Raw genomic sequence first — 9,443 nt, 5'->3', positions numbered from 1 at the left:
GCTCCCCCGGCAGCAGCTGGACGGAGAGGGGCTGATTGAGGATTTATCCCATAACAGATGATTGGCCAATAAGCCGCCTGTACTTCCCGCCACACAGAGGGGGCGACAGCGAGCGCACAGGAAAATGGGCTTAGCCACCATCTGTCCACAGGGCTCTTCAAATGGGTTTAGGGGGTGATAAAGCGGAGATGGGGGGCGTCTGGCGTAATCCCATCCGGGGCTAATGATGGGGGGGGGGGGGGGGCTGTGCGCACAGCAGCCTCGTTCCCTCCCCCGCTAATCCCTTTATGTTTAAGGAGGGGACAGCTGTGAACACGGCGCCCCCTACCCATCACTGGGCTGGAGATTTGGGGGGTAATCTGACCCCCCCCCCCCAAGCATCTGTCCCACAACCCATCCCAAATTCTGCACAACTGCAAGCCCAGCTCCCATGATCCCCTTCTCTGGGGGAGATGGACCCCTGCATAGGTGTGCACCCCCATGTCTCTCCCATGATCCCCTTCTCTGGGGGAGATGGACCCCTGCATAGGTGTGCACCCCCATGTCTCTCCCATGATCCCCTTCTCTGGGGGAGATGGACCCCTGCATAGGTGTGCACCCCCATGTCTCTCCCATGATCCCCTTCTCTGGGGGAGATGGACCCCTGCATAGGTGTGCACCCCCATGTCTCTCCCATGATCCCCTTCTCTGGGGGAGATGGACCCCTGCATAGGTGTGCACCCCCATGTCTCTCCCATGATCCCCTTCTCTGGGGGAGATGGACCCCTGCATAGGTGTGCACCCCCATGTCTCTCCCATGATCCCCTTCTCTGGGGGAGATGGATCCCTGCATAGGTGTGCACCCCCATGTCTCTCCCATGATCCCCTTCTCTGGGGGAGATGGATCCCTGCATAGGTGTGCACCCCCATGTCTCTCCCATGATCCCCTTCTCTGGGGGAGATGGATCCCTGCATAGGTGTGCACCCCCATGTCTCTCCCATGATCCCCTTCTCTGGGGGAGATGGACCCCTGCATAGGTGTGCACCCCCATGTCTCTCCCATGATCCCCTTCTCTGGGGGAGATGGACCCCTGCATAGGTGTGCACCCCCATGTCTCTCCCATGATCCCCTTCTCTGGGGGAGATGGACCCCTGCATAGGTGTGCACCCCCATGTCTCTCCCATGATCCCCTTCTCTGGGGGAGATGGACCCCTGCATAGGTGTGCACCCCCATGTCTCTCCCATGATCCCCTTCTCTGGGGGAGATGGACCCCTGCATAGGTGTGCACCCCCATGTCTCTCCCATGATCCCCTTCTCTGGGGGAGATGGATCCCTGCATAGGTGTGCACCCCCATGTCTCTCCCATGATCCCCTTCTCTGGGGGAGATGGATCCCTGCATAGGTGTGCACCCCCATGTCTCTCCCATGATCCCCTTCTCTGGGGGAGATGGATCCCTGCATAGGTGTGCACCCCCATGTCTCTCCCATGATCCCCTTCTCTGGGGGAGATGGATCCCTGCATAGGTGTGCACCCCCATGTCTCTCCCATGATCCCCTTCTCTGGGGGAGATGGACCCCTGCATAGGTGTGCACCCCCATGTCTCTCCCATGATCCCCTTCTCTGGGGGAGATGGACCCCTGCATAGGTGTGCACCCCCATGTCTCTCCCATGATCCCCTTCTCTGGGGGAGATGGATCCCTGCATAGGTGTGCACCCCCATGTCTCTCCCATGATCCCCTTCTCTGGGGGAGATGGACCCCTGCATAGGTGTGCACCCCCATGTCTCTCCCATGATCCCCTTCTCTGGGGGAGATGGATCCCTGCATAGGTGTGCACCCCCATGTCTCTCCCATGATCCCCTTCTCTGGGGGAGATGGACCCCTGCATAGGTGTGCACCCCCCCAAAAAAATGGTAAAATATCAAGTGTGGAAATCTGCACCACACGGGGTGATTAGTGTTCCCCGGCACACCTGTCTATAACTTGTAGTTGGGGGGGGGGGGGTAGATCTTCCTCCCCTGGTTATCGGTTGGTAAGTCTGTGCAGAGTTGGTCCGATCTGATTGGACGGGGCGGCCCCTTCCTGGACGTTTGATGACCTTGCAGGGACCGCCCCCCGTCCAGCTGTCCGATGTTCTGTACTAAACCGCCTCTGACCTGATTTCCCGCAGGCGGAGGATTACGCTCGGTACTTTCACCTCGGGCTCCGCCCTCCGCGTCCCTCACATTCCAGGAAAACCCGGGAGGCGGAGTCTCTTCCGAGGTCCCCCTAGTGTAAGAAATTGCCTTTTTATGGGTTTAATCCACAATCGGAGCCGGTCGGGATTTATTCCCCCCCCCCCCCCTTATGGTCCTTTTAGTTGTCCTTTCCTAGAATTTTGCACAGAGCTCAATTCAGTTGTCCTCGGCCTGGATTCTGGAAGGTGCCCTCCCCTAGCAATGTCCTATTTGCTGCACGGGGGGGGGGGGGCGGGGGGGACACATCGATGTGGAATACCGCCGAGAGTGTGGCATGCTTACCGGTAAGCAGGGGTGGACTGACAACTCATGGGGTCCTCTGGCAATAGGTTATGGGGGCCACACAGAATACACATACATACTGGCCATAGGGCTTACTGGGCATATGCCCGGTGGGCCTTGTGACATGCCGCCATTCCCCCCCCCCCCCCTCAGTGTAACATGCAGAACTGTTAGGGGGTGTCTGTGAACCCAACCCATTCATTGAGGAATTTCCCCAGCCTGGCCAATCCCAGGAGCTACAGAACAGAAGCAGGTAAGGATTTTTCTGGAAGGGTTTCGGGGACAAGAAGAAAAGACTCTTGAATGATTTTTTTATTTTTACGGCTTTATTTACAGAACTTATTTCCAAACGAGTTTTATATTTACAACACGGAAAAAAAAAAAAAAAAATCTGATGTTCCATTGAGACGATCGTCATGTAGACAAGTCCCCTCCCCGCCGGATTCTGTGGGGGTGGGAGGCGTTTGTCCCGGCCGTGGGGGTGGGAGGAGTTTGTCCCGGCTGTGGGGGTGGGAGGAGTTTGTCCCGTCCGTGGGGGTGGGAGGAGTTTGTCCATGGAGGGTCTAGCTACTTGTCGTCCCACCTGTGTCCAGCATGATGAGAGGATTCCTCGTCCTCTACAGTCATATACGATGTAAGCGGGGGGCGAGCCTGTCAATATATGGGAAACCTACTCCGCGTCCCCAGAGGTCTATCCTACCACTGGGAGGGGTCTACGTCCTTGTGCGGTTCTCCGGCCCTACAGTATAAATTGATAATGACATCCATGGAGGAATTCGCCAGCTACCCAAAGTTATCTACATTGGCCTACAAACGGGACACTACCCAAGGTTGCCCCAGAAATACACTATATGGCCAAAAATAAGTACCCCCCCCCCCCCAATCACACATAGGACATCCCATTCCAATACTATAGAGTTGCCTCCCCCTTCCATGGCCATTCATTTGGATTCCCCCCGTCGTGGATATAGCAGTTGCCACTCTTGGGAAGGCTTTCCACAAGATTTTTTTTCCCGAGGGTGTCTGTGGGGATTTATGCCCATTTGTGAGGTCCGTTATTGGCACCAAATATAGACCTGACTTGTGGACCAGGCCCCACCTTGGGCACCAAAAATAAATAAATACCTAGCTCAGAATTCATCCCAAAGATGTTCAGTAGGGATGAGGTCAGGGCTCTGTGCAGGACACTTAACCACTTGCCGACCACCGCATGACGATATACGTCAACACAATGGCACAGGCAGGCAAATGGGCGTGCCCACCTCATGAGTGCGCCCACGGGTCCCGGGAGCTCGATGTTCCCGCTTGGCAAAGGCAGAACAGGGGGATGTCTTTGTAAACAAGGCATTCCCCTGTTCTGCCTAGCGGCACGTCACTGATCGAATGTTCCCTGTGATTGGGAGCAGTGATCAGTGACATGTCACTGGTAGCTCCCCCCCCCCCCAATAGTTAGAATCACTCCCTAGGACACACTTAACCCCTTCAGCGCCCCCTAGTGGTTAACCCCTTCACTGCCAGTGTCATTTTTACAGTAATCAGTGTAAAAAGTGGCCTGGTCTTATGGAGCCGACTCATTTGTGGGGTCAGGTTCTGATCCTGAAAGCGGAAGTTCCACCCAGTTAAAAGTCAGCAGCTACACAAGGTGTATCTTCTGACTTTTAATAATCGGACACTCCCCTGTCCCACGGCCCAGCGATGCGGGTGCAGGAAGCCCCGCTCCTCTCCGGCGCTGGCATTCTAACAGTGGGCCCCCTTGCTCTGACGTCAGTCGGGCGTGTTCTGTGCTGTGAATGTCCGGGCAATCTTCTGGGACCTGTCATGTGTCCCAGAAGATTATAGAGAGAGGTGATCCCTGGCGCCAGGGGAGGAAGTGGAAGCTGGGTGACTCTAAAAAAACAGGGTACCCGCTCCCCCCCCCCCCCCAAGAAAAAAATGACATGCCAAATGTGGCATGTCAGGGGGTCACCAGCACTGAAAGCAAGGTTCCATTTTTGGGTGGAACTCCACTTGAATAGGACAATCTGGCTCAAGTGTTTGGCCTCACATTGGGTGCCCAAAAAGAAAGACCTGGCTCACGATTAACACTCCAACCCATCCCAAAGGGGTTCAGTAGGGATGAGGTCAGGGCTCTGTGCAGGACACTGGAGTTCCTGCACACCAAACTGGTCACACCGTGTCTTTAAAGAGGAGTTCCACCCAAATTTGGAACTTCCTCTTAACCCACTCCTCTCCCCTTTACATGCCACATTTGGCATGTAATTTTTTTGGGGGGGGGAGTGGGGGCTTCAGCACGAGTGGGACTTCCTGTCCCACTTCCTCCTTCCTGTAGGCGACTAAGCTTAATCGCCTTCAGGAAGTGGCTGCTGTAGGCGATCGCCTAGGACACGTCACAGGTCCTAGGCGATCTCCTGGCCAATTACGCGGCGCCGCTCGCGCAGTGCCGCTTGCGCATGCACAGTGGGTGCCCGGCCGTGAAGCCGAAAGCTGTCACGGCCGGGTGCCCACACTGAAGATGAAGACGCTGGCCGGGGAGGGGGGGAGAGGAGCGGAGCCCCGGCCGGCGCTTCGCTGGAGCGCTGGAGCAGGTAAGTGCCTGTTTATTAAAAGCCAGCAGCTACACTTTTTGTTGCTGCTGACTTTTAATAAACATACAAATGGCTGGAACTCCCCTTTAAGGAGTTGCCCTCCTCTCCCCATGGCCAGAGTTGCCCATCGTTGTGGCAATACGATCTTCCACTCTTCTGGGAAGACTTTCTACAAGATTTTGGAGGGTCTCTGTGTGAATTTGTGCCCATTTGTGGGGTCAGGTGCTGATGCTGAATGGGAAGACCTGGCTCTCCACTAGGCCCCAAAAATAGGCCTGGTTAACCATTCAACCCAAAGGTTTTCCTTAGGAACGAGGTCGGGACTCTGTGCAGGACACTTGAGTTCCTCCACACCAAACTAGTCACTCCGGGCCAGATTCACATAGAATCGCGGTGGCGTAACGTATCGTATATATGTTACACCGCCGCAAGTTTTCATCGCAAGTGCCTGATTCACCAAGCACTTGCGTGAAAACTTACGCCGGCGGCCTCCGGCGTAAGCCCGCGTAATTCAAAGGGGCGTGTGCCATTTAAATTAGGCGCGCTCCCGCGCCGGACCTACTGCGCACGCTCCGTTTTGAAATTCCCGCCGTGCTTTGCGTGAAGTGACGTCATTTTTTTAAACGGCGACGTGCGTAGCGTACTTTCGTATTCCCGGACGTCTTACGCAAGAAAAAAAAATTGGAAATTCGACGCGGGAACGACGGCCATACTTTAACATGGGCTGTGTAAAGTTAGGGCAGGTAAAACGACGACTAACTTTGCGACGGGAAACTAGACTAGTAACGAACGCGAAAAACCGTTGTGGATCGCGGTAAAACCTCATTTGCATACCCGACATTGGAATAGGACGCTAACTCCACCCAGCGGCGGCCGAGGTATTGCATCCTAAGATCCGACGGTGTAAGACAATTACACCTGTCGGATCTAAGGGCTATCTATGCGTAACTGATTCTATGAATCAGTCGCATAGATACTCTGAGAGATACGCCGTCGTATCTCTTCTGTGAATCTGGCCCTCCATGTCTTTATGGAGTTGCTCCACTATAATGTCCTCCACCCTTCTGGGAAGACATTCCACAAGATTTTGGAGGGTGTTTTGTGGTGACGTTGTGCCCGTTTGTGAGGTCAGGTACTTATTTTGGATGAGAAGACCTGGTGACACAAGTGCCACACGTTGGGCAACGAGAAAAAGGCCTTAGTCACAATTGGGGTACCAGTTCACCCCAACAGTGTTCAGTAGGGTTGGGGGTCAGGGCTCTGTACAGAACACTGAAGTTCCTCCACACCAAGCTGGTCATACCATGTCTGTATGGAGCTGGCTTTGTATGGGGGGGGGGGCGGCGGCAAAGTCATGCTGGAACAGAAAGTGGTCCTTACCAAACTGTTACCAGAAGGTTGGAAGAGCACAATTGTCTACCAGTGATGGAGAACCTCGGCACCCCAGATGTTTTGGAACTTCATTTCTCCTGATGCTCATTCACTCTGCAGTAGAGTTGAGCATCATGGGGAATGTAGTTCCAAAACATCTGGGGTGCCAATGTTCACCATCACTGCTCTATACTGTCTTTGTATGATGGAGGATTACCAGGACCCTTCACTGAAGACCCCTGAACTCCATCATTGGAGGGGTCCACATACTTTTGACCATATAGTGTAGATGACCTTTTCATCTGAATCTAGCTATTATCTCGGTCCGATCACAGAAACTACATCTAGTTTATGAAGGAGTTTGCCAATCTTCCCAACAAACCAGCTCTCTTACTGTATTTTGATCACTAAGGATGAAACCTGCTTCCATATTTTACCATCTCTAGCTCTATCCACCACCACAATGATATGTTCTCAATCTCTACCCCCCCCAGTAGGGTCATCCACCAAATGTCTCCTCCCCAGTAAAGTTCCCTCATTCAGAGACGGCTCTCTTATTAGGCAAAGAAGGCGGACGCCTAAGGCCTCGCGCTTTCAGGGGCCTCGCGGCCACCTAATTTGCCTGATGTATGTGATAGAATGGGAGGGAACGTCCCCAAGCTGGCAGGGTGGGCGGGCCGGGTTGGTAATTCGTATACAGCGCTGCCTGCTGCAGAAGAATTGTGTAGGTGGAGGCGGAGCTGCCGGCCGCTGCTGAACCCACCAGGAGGTAGAGGCAGACTGGGCCAGGGAATTTTCTGATGCCTCGTAAAAATGGCGGTTTTTTTTTTTTATCGCTTGAATTATTTTTCCCATTATGGGTGTAAGTGGGGCCTCATGTCTAAGTTTTTTGCCTAAGGCCTCACAAACCCTAGAGCCGCCTCTGCCCTCATTGTCCATGGAGATGGATTAGCAAGGTGCCCCGTTCTACTTCTGCAACTCTATTGACTACTTTTGCGTGTTAAGAAAAAAAAATGTATTCCTTAATGACCACCGCTCAACAGTGATAAGCTGACTACAGTTTTTACACCCCATAGTGGTGATGTGATTTTATCACCGACACAACATGATGTGTGCTGAAGTTCTACGTGAACGAGGGTAGACTTCATATTTTTATTAGCAGCCATGAGAGACTTCATGTATGTATTTTAGATAAAGTGCTAAACGATTACTGTCCGTGGAAATACATGAGATATGTTCAACGTGATGCTAAATTCTTAGAATGAAGCCAACATTGTGTGACCTTATAAACGGTACCGAAAAACCTCAACGAATGGAACTGTCCATAACTACGTGTGAAAAGGCAGATCTACAATCTGAGGGAAGTCGAAAGAACATTGAGTAACAGAACGGCCCTCTTCCAGGAGAAAGCCGAGTTTGTGGTGAAGTTTATTCCGAGTTTGCCAGTGCCAGGTGGATTGTTGGTCTTTTCTATCCGTTCGTTCCTGGCCTGAGGCCTTGTTGTCTGTCACGTGGAGGACAAATGTCTACATTGGGCATCACATCTCCTCTCAGGGTTGTCTTGTTGGTGAATAAGCTTAGAGGTAGGTTATGCCGAGAAGCAACAGCATCCTTTCAGAAAGACTTCGGTGTAATTGAATTCTGAAACTATTCCCTTCTTTTATGAGCTGTAGCCTCCAGGCAGTGAGAGACCTGCAAGGGGAAACGCGTAGGCTTATTTAGAACCAGCAAGTACTGACGTTTATAAAAGCAAGGAGGAGGAGGTTTTGGCAGGGCCAGTTTTCAACAATTTGCAGAGTTAGGAAATTAATTTTCCTAGCAAGGAACGTGGGCAGAAAAGGACAATATAGAAGGGATGGATGAACAGAACTGGGTACTAGATATTGAGTAGAGCAGAAGGCGGGAGGCCACACACCTTGGGATTGAGTGGCGCAGAAGACGGGAGGCCACACACCTCGGGATTGAGTGGCGCAGAAGACGGGAGGCCACACACCTCGGGATTGAGTGGAGCAGGAGGCCACACACACCTCAGGATTGGGTAAAGTAGAAGGTGGGAAGCCATACACCTCAGGATTAGGTGGGAAGCCACACACCTCAGGATTGGGTAAAGTAGAAGGTGGGAAGCCACACACCTCAGGATTGGGTTGAGTAGAAGGTGGGAAGCCACACACCTCAGGATTGGGTTGAGCAGAAGGTGGGAAGCCACACACCTCGCAATTGGGTAAAGCAGAAACATGGAGGCCACACACCTCGGGATTGGGTAGAGAAGAAGGTGGGAAGCCACACACCTCGGGATTGGGTAGAGAAGAAGCAGAGAGGCCACACACCTCAGGATTGGGTAGAGCAGAAACAGGGAGGCCACACACCTCAGGATTGGATAGTGCATATGGTGGTAAACCACATGTAACGGATTATGGACTATTCTGCCTGGACATTGATAATAATTGCAGGATCTTGAGAGACTACAAGATGTTGGTTAATTGTGACCCCAACCAGTCAATATTCTATGACTCAGTCTAGTGACATGCTAATTGCGTCAGGGCCTGGGAGGCAGTCCATTGTCCTTGTATAAAGGTGTTGTAATGGACAGGTGTTAATCCCAGGTCTGCTCTCAGAACTATAATTATGCATGCTAAAAACTGTTTATGTGTGATAACACTGTCTCTGTATGCGGAGACGAAACGTCTGCCTAGGAGACGGAGTGGGTGAAGGTTTTGTTGTTATTAAAGAATGTTTAGTAATTAGCCTTAGTGTGTGATGAGGGGGGGAGTGTCATTTGTTTCTGTACAGTTGTAACCAGATATAAGGAGGAAAAATGTGGAAAATAAAGTCAGTCTGCTTGACTCTGCAAACGTAGCACGTCTCGTTTCTTGGAAGGGCGTTCGATGGGATATACCGGCGGTACCTGCATATCGCAGCTTGCCAGGGAAAAGGACGTCTCCAACGGCTGAGACCCTCACACCAGTGGGTAGCCGTTACACCACACA

The sequence above is a fragment of the Rana temporaria genome, chromosome 13, assembly GCF_905171775.1.
Source record: "Rana temporaria chromosome 13, aRanTem1.1, whole genome shotgun sequence".
Classification (NCBI taxonomy): domain Eukaryota; kingdom Metazoa; phylum Chordata; class Amphibia; order Anura; family Ranidae; genus Rana; species Rana temporaria.
Note: the sequence above shows the minus strand (reverse complement) of the source record.